Consider the following 16,531-nt stretch of genomic DNA (forward strand, 5'->3'; position numbering starts at 1 on the left):
AGCACTAAATATGGACTTGACTCTGAGATAGTAGCTTCTTTCTGTGAATCCTTTGCTACTCATGTTGATCTCCCTAAGGAGAAGTGGTTTAAATTTAATCCTCATATTGAAGTAAAAGTAGTTGCACCTATTAAAGTTGAAGAAAATACTATCACTTATAATGATCCTGTTGTTCCTACTGCTTATATTGAGAAACCACCTTTCCCTGTTAGAATAAAGGATCATGCTAAAGCTTCAACTGTGGTTCGTAAGAGTAATACTAGAACACCTACTCCCTCTGAGCAAATTAAAGTTGAACCTAGTGTTGCTATGGTTAAAGATATCTTGGCCTATAATATTGATGGGCATGTTATTTACTTCTTTGATGAAGCTGCTAGAATTGCTAGACCCGATTCTAAAAATAAACATAGACCTGTTGTAGGCATGCCTGTTATTTCTGTTAAAATAGGAGATCATTGTTATCATGGCTTATGTGATACGGATGCTAGTGCCAGTGCAATACCTCATTCTTTATATAAAGAAATTATGCATGATATTGCACCAGCTGAGTTAGAAGAAATTGATGTTACAATTAAGCTTACCAATAGAGATACTATTTCACCAGTTGGGATTGTTAGAGATGTTGAGGCCTTGTGTGTGAAAGTTAAATATCCTGCTGACTTTCTTGTTCTTGGTTCCCCACAAGATAACTTTTGTCCCATTATATTTGGTAGACCCTTCTTGAATACTGTTAATGCTAAGATAGACTGCAAAAATGTTGTTGTCAGTATTGGTTTGGGGGATATGTCTCATCAATTTAATTTTGCTGAATTTCGTAGACAACCCCATGATAAAGAATTGCCTAGTAAAGATGAAATTATTGGCCTTGCTTCTATTGTCGTGCCTCCTAATGATCCTTTAGAACAATATTTGCTAGACCATGAAAACGATATGTTTATGAATGAAAGAAGGGAAATAGATGAAGTATTCTTTAAAGAGGGACCTATTTTGAAACACAACTTGCCTGTTGAAATCCTAGGAGATCCTCCTCCACCTAAGGGTGATCCAGTGTTTGAGCTTAAACCTTTACCTGATACTCTTAAATATGCTTATCTTGATGAGAAAGAGATATATCATGTTATTTTTAGTGCTAACCTTTCAGAGCATGAAGAAAAGAAATTATTGAAAACTCCGAAGAAGCACCGTGCTACTATTGCTTATACTCTCAATGATCTTAAGAGCATTAGTGCCACTCTCTGCCAGCACAAAATAAAATTGGAGAAAGACGCAAAACCGGTTGTTGATCACCAACGACGTTTAAATCCTAAGATGAAAGAAGTGGTAAGAAAAGAAATACTAAAGCTTCTGGAGGCAGGTATAATTTATCCCATTGCTGATAGTCAGTGGGTAAGTCATGTCCATTGTGTCCCTAAGAAGGTAGGTATTACCGTTGTTCCTAATGATAAAGATGAATTGATCCCACAAAGAATTGTTACAGGTTATAGAATGGTAATTAACTTCCACAAATTAAATAAAGCTACTAAAAAGGATCATTACCCTTTACCTTTTATTGATCAAATGCTAGAAATATTATCCAAACATACACATTTTTGCTTTCTAAATGGTTATTCTGGTTTCTCTCAAATACCTATGTCAAAAGAGGATCAAGAAAAGACAACTTTTACTTGCCCTTTCGGTACCTTTGCTTATAGACGCATGCCTTTTGGTTTATGCAATGCACGTGCTACTTTTCAAAGATGTATGACTACTATATCTGACTTTTGTGAAAAGATTGTTGAGGTTTTCATGGATGATTTCTCCGTTTATGGAACTTCTTTCAATGATTGCTTAAGCAACCTTGATCGAGTTTTGCAGAGATGTGAAGAAACTAATCTTATCTTGAATTGGGAGAAGTGCCACTTTATGGTCAATGAAGGTATTGTCTCGGGGAATAAAATTTCTCAAAGAGGTATTGAAGTTGATAAAGCTAAAGTTGATGCTATTGAAAAGATGTCGTGTCCTAAGAACATCAATGGTACAAGAAGTTTCCTTGGTCATGCCGGTTTATATAGGAGGTTCATTAAGGACTTCTCTAAAATTTCTCGGCCTCTGACTAATCTCTTACAAAAAGATGTTCCTTTTGTTTTTGATGATGACTGTGTAGAAGCATTTGAAATACTTAAGAAAGCTTTGATTTCTGCACCTATTGTTCGGCCTCCTGATTGGAATTTACCATTTGAAATCATGTGTGATGCTAGTGATTATGTTGTAGGGGCTGTTCTAGGACAGAGAGTTGATAAGAAATTAAATGTTATTCAATATGCTAGTAAAATCTAGACAGTGCTCAAAGAAATTATGCTACTACTGAAAAGGAATTTTTAGTAGTTGTGTTTGCTTGTGATAAGTTCAGACCTTATATTGTTGATTCTAAAGTAACTGTTCACAGTGATCAGGCCGCTATTAAATATCTTATGGAAAAGAAAGATGCTAAACCTAGACTTATTAGATAGGTTCTCTTGCTACAAGAATTTGATTTGCATATTATTGATAGAAAGGGAGCTGAGAACCCCGTTGCAGACAACTTTTCTAGGTTAGAGAATGTTCTTGATGACCCACTACCTATTGATGATGGCTTTCTTGGTGAACAATTAGCTGTGATAAATGCTTCTCGTACTGCTCCATGGTATGCTGATTATGCTAATTATATTGTTGCTAAGTTCATACCACCTGGTTTCACATACCAGCAAAAGAAAAAGTTCTTCTATGATTTAAGACATTACTTTTGGGATGACCCACACCTTTATAAAGAATGAGTAGATGGTGTTATTAGACATTGTGTACCTGAGCATGAACAAGAACAGATCCTACGCAAGTGTCACTCTGAGGCTTACAGAGGACACCATGCTGGAGATAGAACTGCACATAAGGTATTGCAATCCATTTTTGTTGGCCTACTCTCTTCAAGGATGCCCGTAAGTTTGTCCTATCTTGTGATGAATTTCAAGGAATTGATAATATTAGTAGACGTCAAGAAATGCCTATGAATTATTCACTTGTTATAGAACCATTTGATGTTTGGGGCTTTGATTATATGGGACAGTTTCCTTCCTCTAATGGGTACACACATATTTTAGTTGTTGTTGATTATGTTACTAAGTGGGTAGAAGCTATTCCAACTAGTAGTTCTGATCATAACACCTCTATTAAGATGCTTAAAGAAGTTATTTTTCCGAGGTTTGGAGTCCCTAGATACCTAATGACTGATGGTAGTTCACATTTTATTCATGGTGCTTTACGTAAAATGCTTGCTAAGTATGATGTTAATCATAGAATTGCATCCCCATATCACCCACAGTCTAGTGGTCAAGTAGAACTGAACAATAGAGAGCTTAAATTAATTTGGCAAAAGACCGTTAATAGATCTAGAAAGAATTGGTCTAAGAAACTTGATGATGCACTATGGGCCTATAGAACTGCATACAAAAATCCTATGGGTATGTCTCCGTATAAGATGGTTTATGGAAAAGCATGTCACTTACCTCTTGAACTAGAACATAAGGCATATTGGGCCGTTAAAGAGCTCAATTATGATTTCAAACTTGCCGGTGAGAAGAGGTTATTTGACATTAGCTCACTTGATGAATGGAGAACCCAGGCCTATGAGACTGCCAAACTGTTTAAAGAAAAAGTTAAAAGATGGCATGACAAAACGATGCAAAAATGTGAGTTTAAGAGCATCTCCAGCCGGCCCCCCAGGATACCCCCCACGAGCACATTTTGGACGCCGGCGCTTAATTTTTCTCCCAGCCGGGACCCCAAGAGCTCAGTTTTTGCCGAATTTAGCCAGAATTAGCGCCCGCACGTGCAGGCCAAACCCAGCCTACCGTGGGGCTCTTTCGGGAGGAGAAAGAAGGCTTTGCATGTCTTTTGGCCCACAGTCAGCCTCTCTTCTCCCTTTTTCTCCGGGCCCCACCCACGTGCACTCTCTCTTTTCCTTCTCACCTCGACGCGCGCCTGCCTCGCTGCCTTGCTCTTCTCCTCGCCGTGCGCCTGCCTCGCCACCTTGCTCCTCTCCTCACCGCGCGCCTGCCTCGCTGCACTCGCCGTCCAAGGCCCCGCCTGCCTCGCTGCACTCGGGAGGGAGGGGAAGACGCCGCTGCCGCCACGCGCTCTAGACGAGTACGAGGCCGCTGCATGGCCGGGGCGGAGCTCGCCCGCGCCCGCCTCTGCGTGGCCGGGGCGGCCCGCGCACGCGCCCGGCTGTGCATGGCGAAGCTCGCCCGCGACCGCCTCTCCATGGCCACGGAACACCGCCGCCCTCGCCTCGCCAGGCTCGAGCCGCTGGCGCGAGCTGCTCGGGCGTCCATGGGCACCGCGTCGGACCTCGCCTCGGCGCCGCTCCTCCCGCGACAGCTCCGACTCGAAGGCCTCGCTCTCGCACCGCCACTCCACGTCCAGGGCCACGCGCGTCAGCAGGTTCCACGTCCGCGCCCCTCCCATCGCTCCTGCGTGCGTCCCCGGACGGTTGCGTCGCCCCTCCGCGCGCCAGCACCAGCAGCAACTCGGCCACATCGCAAATCTTCCTCGGCAGCATGTTCGCACCGTCTTCTGTGGCCCAGGCGCCGCAGTACCCGGAGCACGCACTGGCGGCCAAGCCCCCGTCGCTGTGCCTTGCGACCGACGGACGCAGCAGGGCGTGCAGCGGGGCGGGCAGGAGGGCGCATGCTTCTCCTTCTCTCCTTCGTGCGGGGAGGCGGCGGACGCCCTCGACCTCCTCGTCGTCTCCTTCGGCGACGCTGTGGGCGGGCGCGGGCGGCGAAGCCTGCGGCCCCGTCCCCGAGCACGGAGGCCACGGGCGCCCCGGCCACGGGCGGCCCCGTCCCCGAGCGCGGAGGCCACGGGCGCCCCGGCCACGGGCGGCCCCGGCACCGGGCGCGCCGGCCACAGCCACAGGCGGCCCCAGCCACGAGAGCGGCGGCCAGGGCGGGAGGCCAGGCGGTGCGTGGGGCGGCCGGGCTTGTCCCGAAGGACGGGGTGGCCTGGGGTAGTCGCCGGCGAGCTCGAGTCCGGCATGTTGGGTATGCATAGGAGGCGTTTGATGGAATGACAGGAGAAAAAAAAGAAAAAATGACTACCTATCGGGGGGATGGCTGGGAAAATGCACGCCCCCATACCAAAAGTTTCGTCGGGGCCTCCCCAGGAGGCCGAAAAAACGCCTCCTGGGGGCACAACGGCTGGAGATGCTCTAATGTAGGTGATTATGTATTGTTATACAACTCTTGATTAAGATTTTTTGCAGGCAAACTCCTCTCTAAATGGGAAGGTCCTTACGTCATCGAGGAGGTCTATTGTTCCGGTGCCATAAAAATCAACAACTTCAAAGGCACGAATCAGAGGGTGGTGAATGGTCAAAGAATTAAACAGTATATCTTAGGTAATCCTATAAATTTAGAAACTAATGTTATTGAAACCGTAACCCCGGAGGAATACATAAGGGACACTTTCCTGAACGTTTTAGACTCTGAAAAGGAATAGGTACATGGTACGGTAAGTAAACCGACTCCAAAAAGGTTCTAACGGCATTTTTTCTCTGTTTTGGAATAGTTAAGAAACTAGGAAAATAAGAAGCAGTCCGGGAAGTACATGAGGCTTCCACGAGGGTGGAAGGCGTGCCCCCATGCCTCGTGGGCACCTCGCATGCTCCCCGGACTCCGTTTTCTTGCACAATACTTCTTTTGGTCGGTAAAAATTCATTATATAATCTCCCGAAGGTTTTGACCACCGTTCCACGCAAATATCCTCTGTTTTTGTTTCGAGCTATTTTCTGTCAGGGTTGTCAAGGCCAGGCATCATGTCTTATTCTTCCTCTTCCAACAATGAGGGCAACGATGCTTGGCTAATGAAGATAGAGCTGAAGAGAGAAGAGCCCGGAGAGATCAACAAGGATGATGGGATCAAGAAGGCCGTTGGGGATCAAGTTCCGGCAGTAGTAGAAGAAGACATCCCTCCACCTCATCACAATCTCTTTACCCCAACAGAGGAAGAATATTTCAATATGATTGAGCTAGCTCGTATTCAAAACAAGTATCTCACAAGTGAAAATATTTTGTTGAAGGAGCATATCATCGCACTCAAGGGCATTATCCGCAAATTGGAGGATCTCCTAAGCTCGATGTGCGATTATCCATCATCACCAACATCTCCTTCACCAACAAAGAAGAACTGAGTATTGGGTATGGGCACTCCCCTTGGCAACTGCCAAGCTTGGGGGAGTGCCTCAGTGTCGTATCACCATCACACTTTTATGTTTACCATTTTTCTTAGTTCGATCCTTTTAGTTACATCTTGATATAGTAGAATAAAGTTCTAGTATAATCTAGTTTTGAGTTTTTCTTTATGATCCTTCTATGTAATCGAGTCTGTGAGCTATATATAATAAAGATTAGTGTTGAGTCAAGGGCTTGATTATCTTGCTATGATCTTGAGGGAATAAAAAAATAAGAGAAAGAATAAAAAGAAAAAAGAGATTATGTGCACCTTATGGAGAGTAATGACTGTCGGATGTGGGGTTTCGGCAAACCCTTAAGGTTCGAACACTGGCGTGCGCGCAAAGTCTTTCCCTCCTACCAATCTACGCCCTAGCTCACTAAGATCTCGCGGACGAACTCGACGAACTCGCAACACAGAAAGACTAGAGGTTTATACCGGTTCGGGCCACCGTTGTGGTGTAATACCCTACTCAAGTGTGTTGGTGGTGAAGTGCCTCTAGGGCTGATGATGAACAGTACAAAGGAAGAACAGCCTCCTGAGGTTGAGGTGTTCTTGAGCTCGGTGAGCTTGGGTGTGTGTGGGTGGTCTGAATGATCCGTCTCTTGTCCTCCCTACTAGGGTGGTGTCTAGTCCTATTTATATTGTCCCTGATCCTCTTCCCAAATATCGAGCAGGAAGGGAGCCAACAATGGCGGGCCTATTTGAAGGGGGAAAGCTAGTACCAACTTGTAATGCCCTCAATGCGGCTATATCTCCAACGTGTCGAAGCACGACTTAGAGGCATAACCGCATTGAAAGCAATGTCGCAAGTGAGGTAATCTTCGCAAACAACCCATGTACATAAATAAAGGGGAAAGGTACATAGTTGGCTTACACTCGCCACGTCACACAAATACATAAATAAGTCATTACATTCATCCAATACACTCAAGGTCCGACTACGGAACCAAAATAAAGATCAACCCCCAAATGCGACAAAGTCCCCGATCGCCCCAACTGGGCACCACTACTGATCATTTGGGAAAGACACGTAGTAACGGCAAGAGTCTTCATCGAACTCCCACTTGAGCTCGGTCAAATCATATGGAGCGGCATCATCGGTCCCTGCATCTGGTTTTGGAAGTAATCTGTGAGTCACGGGGACTCAGCAATCTCACACCCTCGCGATCAAGACTATTTAAGCTTATAGGAAAGGTAAAAGGTATGATGTGGAGCTGCAGCAAGCGACTAGCATATTTGGTGGCTAACATATTCGCAAAAGAGAGCGAGAAGAGAAGGCAAAAGCACGATCGAACAACTATGATCAAGAAGTCATCCTAGAATAACCTACGTCAAGCATTACTCCAACATCGTGTTCACTTCCCGGACTCCGCCTAGAAGAGACCATCACGGCTACACACGCGGTTGGTGCATTTTAATTAAGTAAAGTTTCAGGTTATCTACAACCGGACATTAACAAATTCCTATCTGCCCATAACCGCGGACACGGCTTTCGAAAGTTCAAACCCCTGTAGGGGAGTCCCAACTTAGCCCATCACAAGCTCTCACGGTTAACAAAGGATATTCCTTCTCCCAAGAAATTCCGATCAGACTCGGCATCCCGGTTACAAGACATCCTCGACAATGGTAAAACAAGTCCAGCAACACCGCTCGAATGTGCCAACAAATCCCGATATCAGCTGCACATATCTCATTCTCAGGGCACACTCAGATGAGACTAGCTACGAGTAAAACCAACCCTCAAGTTTCCCCAAGGTGGCCCCGCAGGTAGCTCAGTCGGACCAACACTCAGAGGAGCATTGGCCCAGGAGGGTTTAAATAAAGATGACCCTTGGGCTCCGGAAACCCAAGGGAAAAAGAGGCTAGGTGGCAAATGGTAAAACCAAGGTTGGGCATTGCTGGAGGATTTTTATTCAAGGCGAACTGTAAGGGGGTTCCCATTATAACCCAACCGTGTAAGGAACGCAAAATCCGGGAACATAACACCGATATGACGGAAACTAGGGCGGCAAGAGTGGAACAAAACACTAGGCATAAGGCCGAGCCTTCCACCCTTTACCAAGTATATAGGTGCATTAAGATAAACAAGATAATATGGTGATATCCCAACAATAAACAAGTTCCAACAAGGAACGATCTCCAATCTTCACCTGCAACTAGCAACGCTATAAGAGGGGCTGAGCAAAGCGATAACATAGCCAAACAACGGTTCGCTAGGACAAGGTGGGTTAGAGGTTTGACATGGCAATATGGGAGGCATGATAAGCAAGTGGTAGGTATCATAGCATAAGCATAGCAAAAGAGCAAGCATCTAGCAAGCAAAGATAGAAGTGATTTCGAGGGTATGGTCATCTTGCCTACAAAGTTCCCAGAGTTGCCTTGATCCTCGAAAGCGAACTCAATGGGCTCCTCATTCACATACTCGTCTCCCGGCTCTACCCAAACAAGAACAATAAGAAAAAGAAACACAATCAAACACGTGCAATGCTCAAGCACATGATGCAAACATGGTATGACATGCGGGATGCGATATGGGATGCATATGCATGATTTGGAAAAGAATGATTGAACCTGGCCTCAACTTGGAAAACCAATAGTGCCACTGGAAAGGTGAGTTGATTTCAGTCGAAATCGATATAAAGATCACCGGAATTGGGTGCATGGTTTGGAAATGGCAAGCAAAACAAATATGGCACCGGTCTGCGATAATCAGCAAGTGACCATCTAAATGCACCAAGAACAACATGCTACAGCACTCCAACATGGAAACAAAATACATGGCAGGGATCCACTCATGATGCTTGACAAAAGATGAACACTGAGCTATGGCTAATTCATCCACTAACAGGCTCAAACAAGCATGGCAAAGTGCAAAAGATAACAGGTTTCAGACTTAGTGAAAATAACGCAAGTCAGGAATTTATCATTAGGAAGCAATGTTTAGATCATGATAACTACATGCTACAGGAACATATCATGGCAAAGTCCCTTAGTGACCATGAGCCAAAAGGGATCAGAAAATACAATTGCAAGCACGTGAACATAGCAAAAACATAAACAGATTCAGACTTAGTGAAAAACTGGAGCATGTAAACAGATTAACAAGTAGGCATGTTTACGAGCTCGATGCACTCACTACAGAGCATGGCATGACAAACTAAGCATACACCCATCAAGAAGAGATGGCATAGCAGCTAGACATGGCAAGAACAACATCATAGCATGCATAGAGTAATAGCAACAACCTCGGCAAAATCGCTAAACAAGTTAACAATCTGCCAGGAACATTTTATAGCAAAAGTAGAGCCCGATTGACTCAAGCTAGGGTGCTCCATAATTGCAAACAAAGACATGGACGGATAGAGCACAACATTATCTACAACATATCCTTACTGATCATCCTCAAAAGAGGCATGGATCACTAGGAAACAACATGAACATATGGCATAAAAGTAAAAACAGGACAAGGACTTAGTGAAAAACTAAGTCCCTGGAATCAGCATCATTGAGTAAGCTACTTTACATGCTTGTTCTAGTCACCACATAGATCACAAAAATACATGGCATACACCCCTGTAAAGATGGCATCGCATTCTACAAAACACATGTAGAGCTCAGGATTATATCGTGCACACATTAATCATGGCAAAAATGACAAAAGGCCATTTGCTGAAACAGATCTGAAATATTCCTCACATAGCCCTCTTCCAACAGTATTTCGGGAATCAATATGAGCTCAAATGAAAATGATGCAATGAGATGAAATGATGTACTCGTCGAGACGAACATTTTGATAGGCTACACGCACGAATCGGAGCTACGACGATAAAGTTATGGCATGTCAAAGTATGCAAAAATATAATGAACTCAGGGCAAAAGTCAACCCGAAAATTAGGGTTTACTGTAGTGGCGATCTCAGATCTGGGCGAGCATGCAAATCGAGGTTCAACGGCGTAAGCTCACCGGAGAGTCGCCGGACTTGAAGTCCACCGGTCGGTCAGGGAGAGGACGGAGGGCGGCCGGAGTTGAGCAGGGCCGGCACCGAGCGCGGTTGCCGGCGGCGAGGGGTGCGCCGAGGCGAAGCTTGCCGCGGGCGGGCTCCAGCGGCCGGATTTGCGGCGGCGGGGCGGAGCGACACCGGCGGAACGGCGTCGGGGACGAAGGCGCGGGCGGCACTGCGGAGGAGGTTGGCGGCGCGGGGCGCGTGGGCCAGGAGGGCCACGCGCGGGCTCTCAGTGCCGATGCGGTTGGTGGAGGCGGCGGCAACACATGGCGCGCGGCTACTGGCTGGGCGCGGCGGCGTGGCGTGTCCAGCCAGGGAAATAAGATTTTTCTAGGTTAGGGAAATAAGATCCGGGAATTTCGGGAGATGATCTATTTATAGAGGTAGGAGGACCTAGGAAGCTCCAAATGAGGTGCGGTTTGCGGCCACGCGATCGTGATCGAACGCTCTAGATGATGGAGGTTTAGGTGGGTTTTGGGCCACTTTGGAAGGGTGTTGGGCTGCAACACACACGAGGCCTTTTCGGTCCCTCGGTTAACCATTGGAGTATCAAACAAAGTCTAAATGGTACGAAACATGACAGGCAGTCTACCGGTGGTAAACCAAGGCCGCATGACAAATATCGGTCCATTCCGAAAATGTTTAACCCCCACACACGAAAAGAGGTAGAAAGGACCACCGGAGGACATAGGAGTGCCGGAATGCAAAACGGACAACGGGGAAAATGTTCGGATGCATGAGACGAACACGTATGCAAATGCAATGCACATGATGATATGATATGAGATGCATGACAAAGACAAAACACGCGGAGACAAAAACCCGACAACGAGGAAATAAAATAACTTAGTGCCGGAAACGGCAAGAGTTGGAATATAGATAAGGTAAATTACATCCGGGGTGTTACACAAGCTATCCTGACAAAAGTGGTCTTCGCCTGCCAAAAGCTCTGGTGGTGACGCCATCTTGGGCTCCATGATGACCTCCGTGTTGCCGTCCTCCTGGTCTTGGTATCGTTGCACCAATATAGCAATGTTTTCCTGATGCCTCGGTACTCTTTGCCTGCGTTGGCCTCCTTAGCACCAAAGAGGAAACAAGGACGCTGCGTGCGGTGGCGCCCGCCTGGTATCGTGCGTCATGGCTCACGTCACGAGGGCCTCGTGAGGTTTGCCCCGCCTTGATATCTCCGCTCCTTGTGAGCCTGCCTGGCTAGGCCACTCCAGAGGAGGTCTTGCATCGTCCGCCTCGCGAGGCTCGGACCCTCGCGAGGGTCTTGGATGCTTTGTTGATGAAGATGGGCCGTACGGCCTGCTGGCTCAGCCACGCCTCGGGCCGCAGGCAGGCAAGTCTGGGGACCTCTGAGGGAGTGCTGGATTAGGGGGTCTCCGGACAGCCGGACTATATCCTTTGGCCGGACTGTTGGACTATGAAGATACGAGATTGAAAACTTCATCTCGTGTCCGGATGGGACTCTAATTGGCGTGTAAGGAAAGCTAGGAAATACGGATATACATATCTCCTCCTTTGTAACCGACCTTGTGTAACCCTAGCCTCCTCCGGTGTCTATATAAACCGGAGGGTTTTAGTCCGTAGGACAACATACAATCATACCATAGGCTAGCTTCTAGGGTTTAGGCTCTTCGATCTTGTGGTAGATCAACTCTTGTACTACTCATATTATCAAGAATAATCAAGCAGGACGTAGGGTTTTACCTCCATCAAGAGGGCCCAAACCTGGGTAAAACACCGTGTCCCCTGCCTCCTGTTACCATCCGCCTTAGATGCACAGTTCGGAACCCCCTACCCGAGATCCGCCGGTTTTGACACCGACATTGGTGCTTTCATTGAGAGTTCCTCTGTGTCGTCATCATTAGGCTTGATGGCTCCTTCGATCATCGATAGCGATGCAGTACAGGGTCAGACTTTTCACTCCGGACAGATCATTGTATTCGATGGCTCCGCACTGTGGGCCAACTCGCTTGGCCATCTCGAGCAGATCGAGAGCTACGCCCTTGGCTATCAGGTCAGATTTGGAAACTTAAACTACACAGCCGACGTCCACGGAGACTTGATCTTCGACGGATTCGAGTCATTGCCGAGTGCGCCGCACGGTCATGATGAGCATGATTTAGCTCTATCATCGGACAGTGTTCGGGAGATCTCACTGGCGACCGCTCCGACCCTCAATTCGGAGCCGATTGCGCCATCCACGGACGAGGGGATAGACCCCGCCACGGAGGCCGCATTTTCATCGGTGATCGAGCCGCGTATCGACCTTACCCTTCACGAGAGCCGTGACACCAAACTGTCGGATCCTTCCCCGGCCACGGACTCCGAACCGCCTGCGCCCGTGCCTATCGAATCCGACTGGGCGCCGATCATGGAGTTCACCTCCGCGGATATCTTTCAGCACTCGCCCTTCGGCGACATACTGAACTCATTAAGGTCTCTCTCCCTGTCAGGAGAGTCCTGGCCGAACTATGTTCGGCAGGATTGGGATGTGGATGACGAAGAAATCCGCCGCCCACCCACCACCCACTTAGTAGCCACTGTCGACGATTTAACCGACATGCTCAACTTCAACTCCGAAGACATCGACGGTATGGACGACGATGCAGGAGACGAACAGGAACCACTGCCCACAGGGCACTGGACGCCCACTTCATGATATGACGTATACATGGTGGACACACCCAAAGAAAACGACGACGAGGAACGGAAGGATGCAGCGAAGGGTTGTTCCCTCGAGGAGCAGTCAAAGCGTCGGCGTAAGCGCCGGTCTAAATCCCACCTCGGCAGAAACAACGATCATATAGACCCAGCGATAGAGCAGGGTGAACCATCGCCCGACCAGGGCAACACGGAGAATCAAACCGAACAACCCGACTCCGTCGAAAATAACAGTCCAGACGACATCACACCGGACAGGCACCCGGAGCAACAGAATGCCCATCAAAGGCTTGTTGCCACTGCGAGGAGTCTAAAAAAGCAGAAGCAAAGGCTCAGGGTTGCACAAGACACACTCAGAATCAGATGGAGTGAAGTACTCAACACTGCAGCGAAGTACGGCGGTAATCGCCACACCAAGAGCTACCCGAAGCGAAAGTTGCTACCTGAATTCGATGAGGAGGCCTTAGATCCCCCGCAATCAAAAAACAAAACGGCCATACGGTCGGATAGACGACCTCGTGGCCAACATAGAGCGGCAAATGACGCCGCACATAAGCCAGTACGCGATCCGCGTGAGGGCTCGCATCAAAAGGACGGCGCAACCAGATCCATCTACGGGCCACGCAAGCGCGCTCCAGCATGCAATGCAACATAACAAACATCCCAACACCACGGTACACCCAAATACAGGGGTGCCGCACACCCCCTATGTTTCATCGATGAGGTGCTGGACCATGAATTTCCAGAGGGATTCAAACCCGTAAACATAGAGGCGTACAACGGAATGACAGACCCTGGGGTCTGGATTGAGGACTACATCCTCCATATTCATATGGCTCGAGGATACGATCTCCACGCCATCAAGTACTTACCCCTCAAGCTCAAAGGGCTAGCTCGGCACTGGCTTAAAAGCCTCCCCGAAAACTCCATTGGAAGCTGGGAAGAGCTCGAAGACGCTTTTCGGGAAAAATATCAAGGGACCTATGTCTGACCACCGGATGAAGACGATTTGAGTCATATAACTCCATAGCCCGGAGAGTCAACCCGAAAGCTTTGGAACAGGTTCCTCACTAAAAAGAACCAAATAGTCGACTGCCCGGACGCCGAAGCCTTAGCAGCTTTTAAGCATAACGTTCGAGATGAATGGCTTGCCAGACACCTCGGCCAAGGATAGCTGAGAACAATGGCCGCATTAACAAGCCTCATGACCCGCTTTTGCGCGGGCAAGGATAGCTGGTTAGCCCGATGTAGCACCAGCGACCCAAGTACATCCGAGGTCAGGGACGAAAACGGGAAGCCACGATGCAGCAAAAACAAGCGCCGGAATAAAGAAGACAGCCCAAAGAGCACGGCGGTAAACGCCGGATTCAGAAGCTCTCGGCTAGGTCAGCAAAAGTTGCCCTCCAAAGGTGATAGAGATGAACTTTCCAGCCTAAACAAGATCCTGGATAAAATATGTCAGATCCACAGCACCCCCGATAAACCTGCAAATCATACCCACAGAGAATGTTGGGTCTTCAAGCAGCCCGGCAAGCTCAACGCTGAACATAAGGGGAAGGATACACCAAGCGAAGACGAGGACGAGCCTCACAAGCAAAGCACTGGGGAACAGAAGAAATTCCCACCAGAAGTCAAAACAGTAAACGTGTTACACGTAACAAAGGGGAGAAATAAAGCGGCACTCCTAGAGACACATGCCCCAGGGCCTATCACCGCGGAGTTCTGCCACTGGTCGTCCCAACTGATCACCTTTGGAAATCGAGATTACTCGGCAAGTACCCAGCGTGCAGGATGGGCTGCCATGGTATTAGACCCAATAATTGATGGATACCACTTCACACGAGTCCTGATGGACGGAGGCAGCAGTTTAAACCTGATATATCAGGACACAGTCCGCAAAATGGGGATAGACCCAACAAAAATTAGCCGCAGCAATACTACCTTTAAAGGAGTAACGCCAGGCCCAAAGGCCCATTGTATGGGCTCCCTACTACTAGAGGTTATATTCGGCTTCCCCGATAACTTCCGCAGCGAAAAGTTAACCTTCCACATCGCTCCATTCCAAAGTGGCTATCAAGCACTACTCGGACGTGAAGCTTTCGCTCGCTTTAACGCAATACCGCATTACGCTTTTCTCATGCTTAAGATGCCCGGTCCACGCGGCATCATTACAGCAAATGGAAATATTGAGTGCTCCTTGCGCGCGGAAGACCGTGCGGCTGCCTTGGCAGCCGCACACTAAACGGCCTCAACAACTAAAGCATCTGACAGGTCGTTAAGACCACGAACGCGGTTGGACGAGTCCGACGCAGCTATATGTAATTGATACAGGTTTGATGGCTATACCCCTATTACAATAGAAGGGGCTCAACGCGCGCAAACAAGTGGCAATTAGGCTCAACTTTAATCATCTTGAACTGTACATGGTTTATTTAGTATAACCTACCTTTTTGCACGACAACTTTTCAACTAAGTTCCTCTCTTTTACAGATGATCATCGTGCTACACCCGTCCAGTATAGGGCACAACGGAGACACAGGCGCAGACGTGCAGCAGGGACCCGTTCCAAGGATTCTTTTTAGATTAAGACCCTGCGTAAACCTTTTTTACTGTCTCTTGTTGATACACATCCCCAGGATTCTCAGTACAATTGAGAAGGATGCTGATGTATTGGCATGTGGCCACGTCAGAATATTGCATGTACCTGGACAGCAGGGGCTTATTACAAAGGGCACTGTTTAGGCCCGGTTTACATCATAAAGACTGAATACCTTAGGGAGTGTTCGGCGTCGCGAGTTTGGCCTTATATGCACCAGCTCTAAATCATGTCTTTGGTCAAATGTTGGGTTTGCCCGGCTCCTGTGTTTTGCTGCCTTACGTTCCGCTCTATCGGCTAAGGCGGCACCAGGAGAACTACTGCGATTGTGCCCTGGTTCATCCGGACGAGCACCTCAGTAGAGAAAGCCGAAAACTGACTGTCATGATATAGCGTGAGACTGGTCAACCACTCGATGACCTAGCGGAATGTTCGGGATTCCTCCGCCTTAACGAAGGGCCGTTTCCCGGCTAGGCATGTACGCGCCCCGAATCCGGATGAGCACGGAGCCACCAGGGGCTATATAGTAGCCCCACTGTCAAACTCCTCTAGCAAAGTGAAAGTGTTAAAGCATTATAGTCCGGTTGCCTAGTTAGCTGCGCTATCACCTCCTTAATGGACCAAGACGTTGGATCAAGTGTGAACATGCATCTTCTGCGAACACCCCTGCATTATATGCGTGGGGGCTGAAGCCGACGGCTGCCATCTTTCAGGTTATATACATATATACATAAACGGCCGCACAGGAGGCATCATAGCACTTTCGGCAAAAGTATAAATACAACCTTGATAAATTCAATAAAACATTGTTCTTACAATGGGAATACATGTCACTTAAACATAATATTCTTCGAGCACTGAGCCTCTATCAAACAAGCGCCTTCAAGAACTTCTTCAAAGTAGTGCTCGGCAGCCACTCGACCTATGGCCGAACCCTGTGCCGCAACAGTGGTGGCATCCATCTCCGCCCAGTATGTTTTGACATGGGCAAGGGCCATCCACGAGCCTTCTAT

This window comes from Triticum dicoccoides, chromosome 2A (assembly GCF_002162155.2).
Source record: "Triticum dicoccoides isolate Atlit2015 ecotype Zavitan chromosome 2A, WEW_v2.0, whole genome shotgun sequence".
Classification (NCBI taxonomy): domain Eukaryota; kingdom Viridiplantae; phylum Streptophyta; class Magnoliopsida; order Poales; family Poaceae; genus Triticum; species Triticum dicoccoides.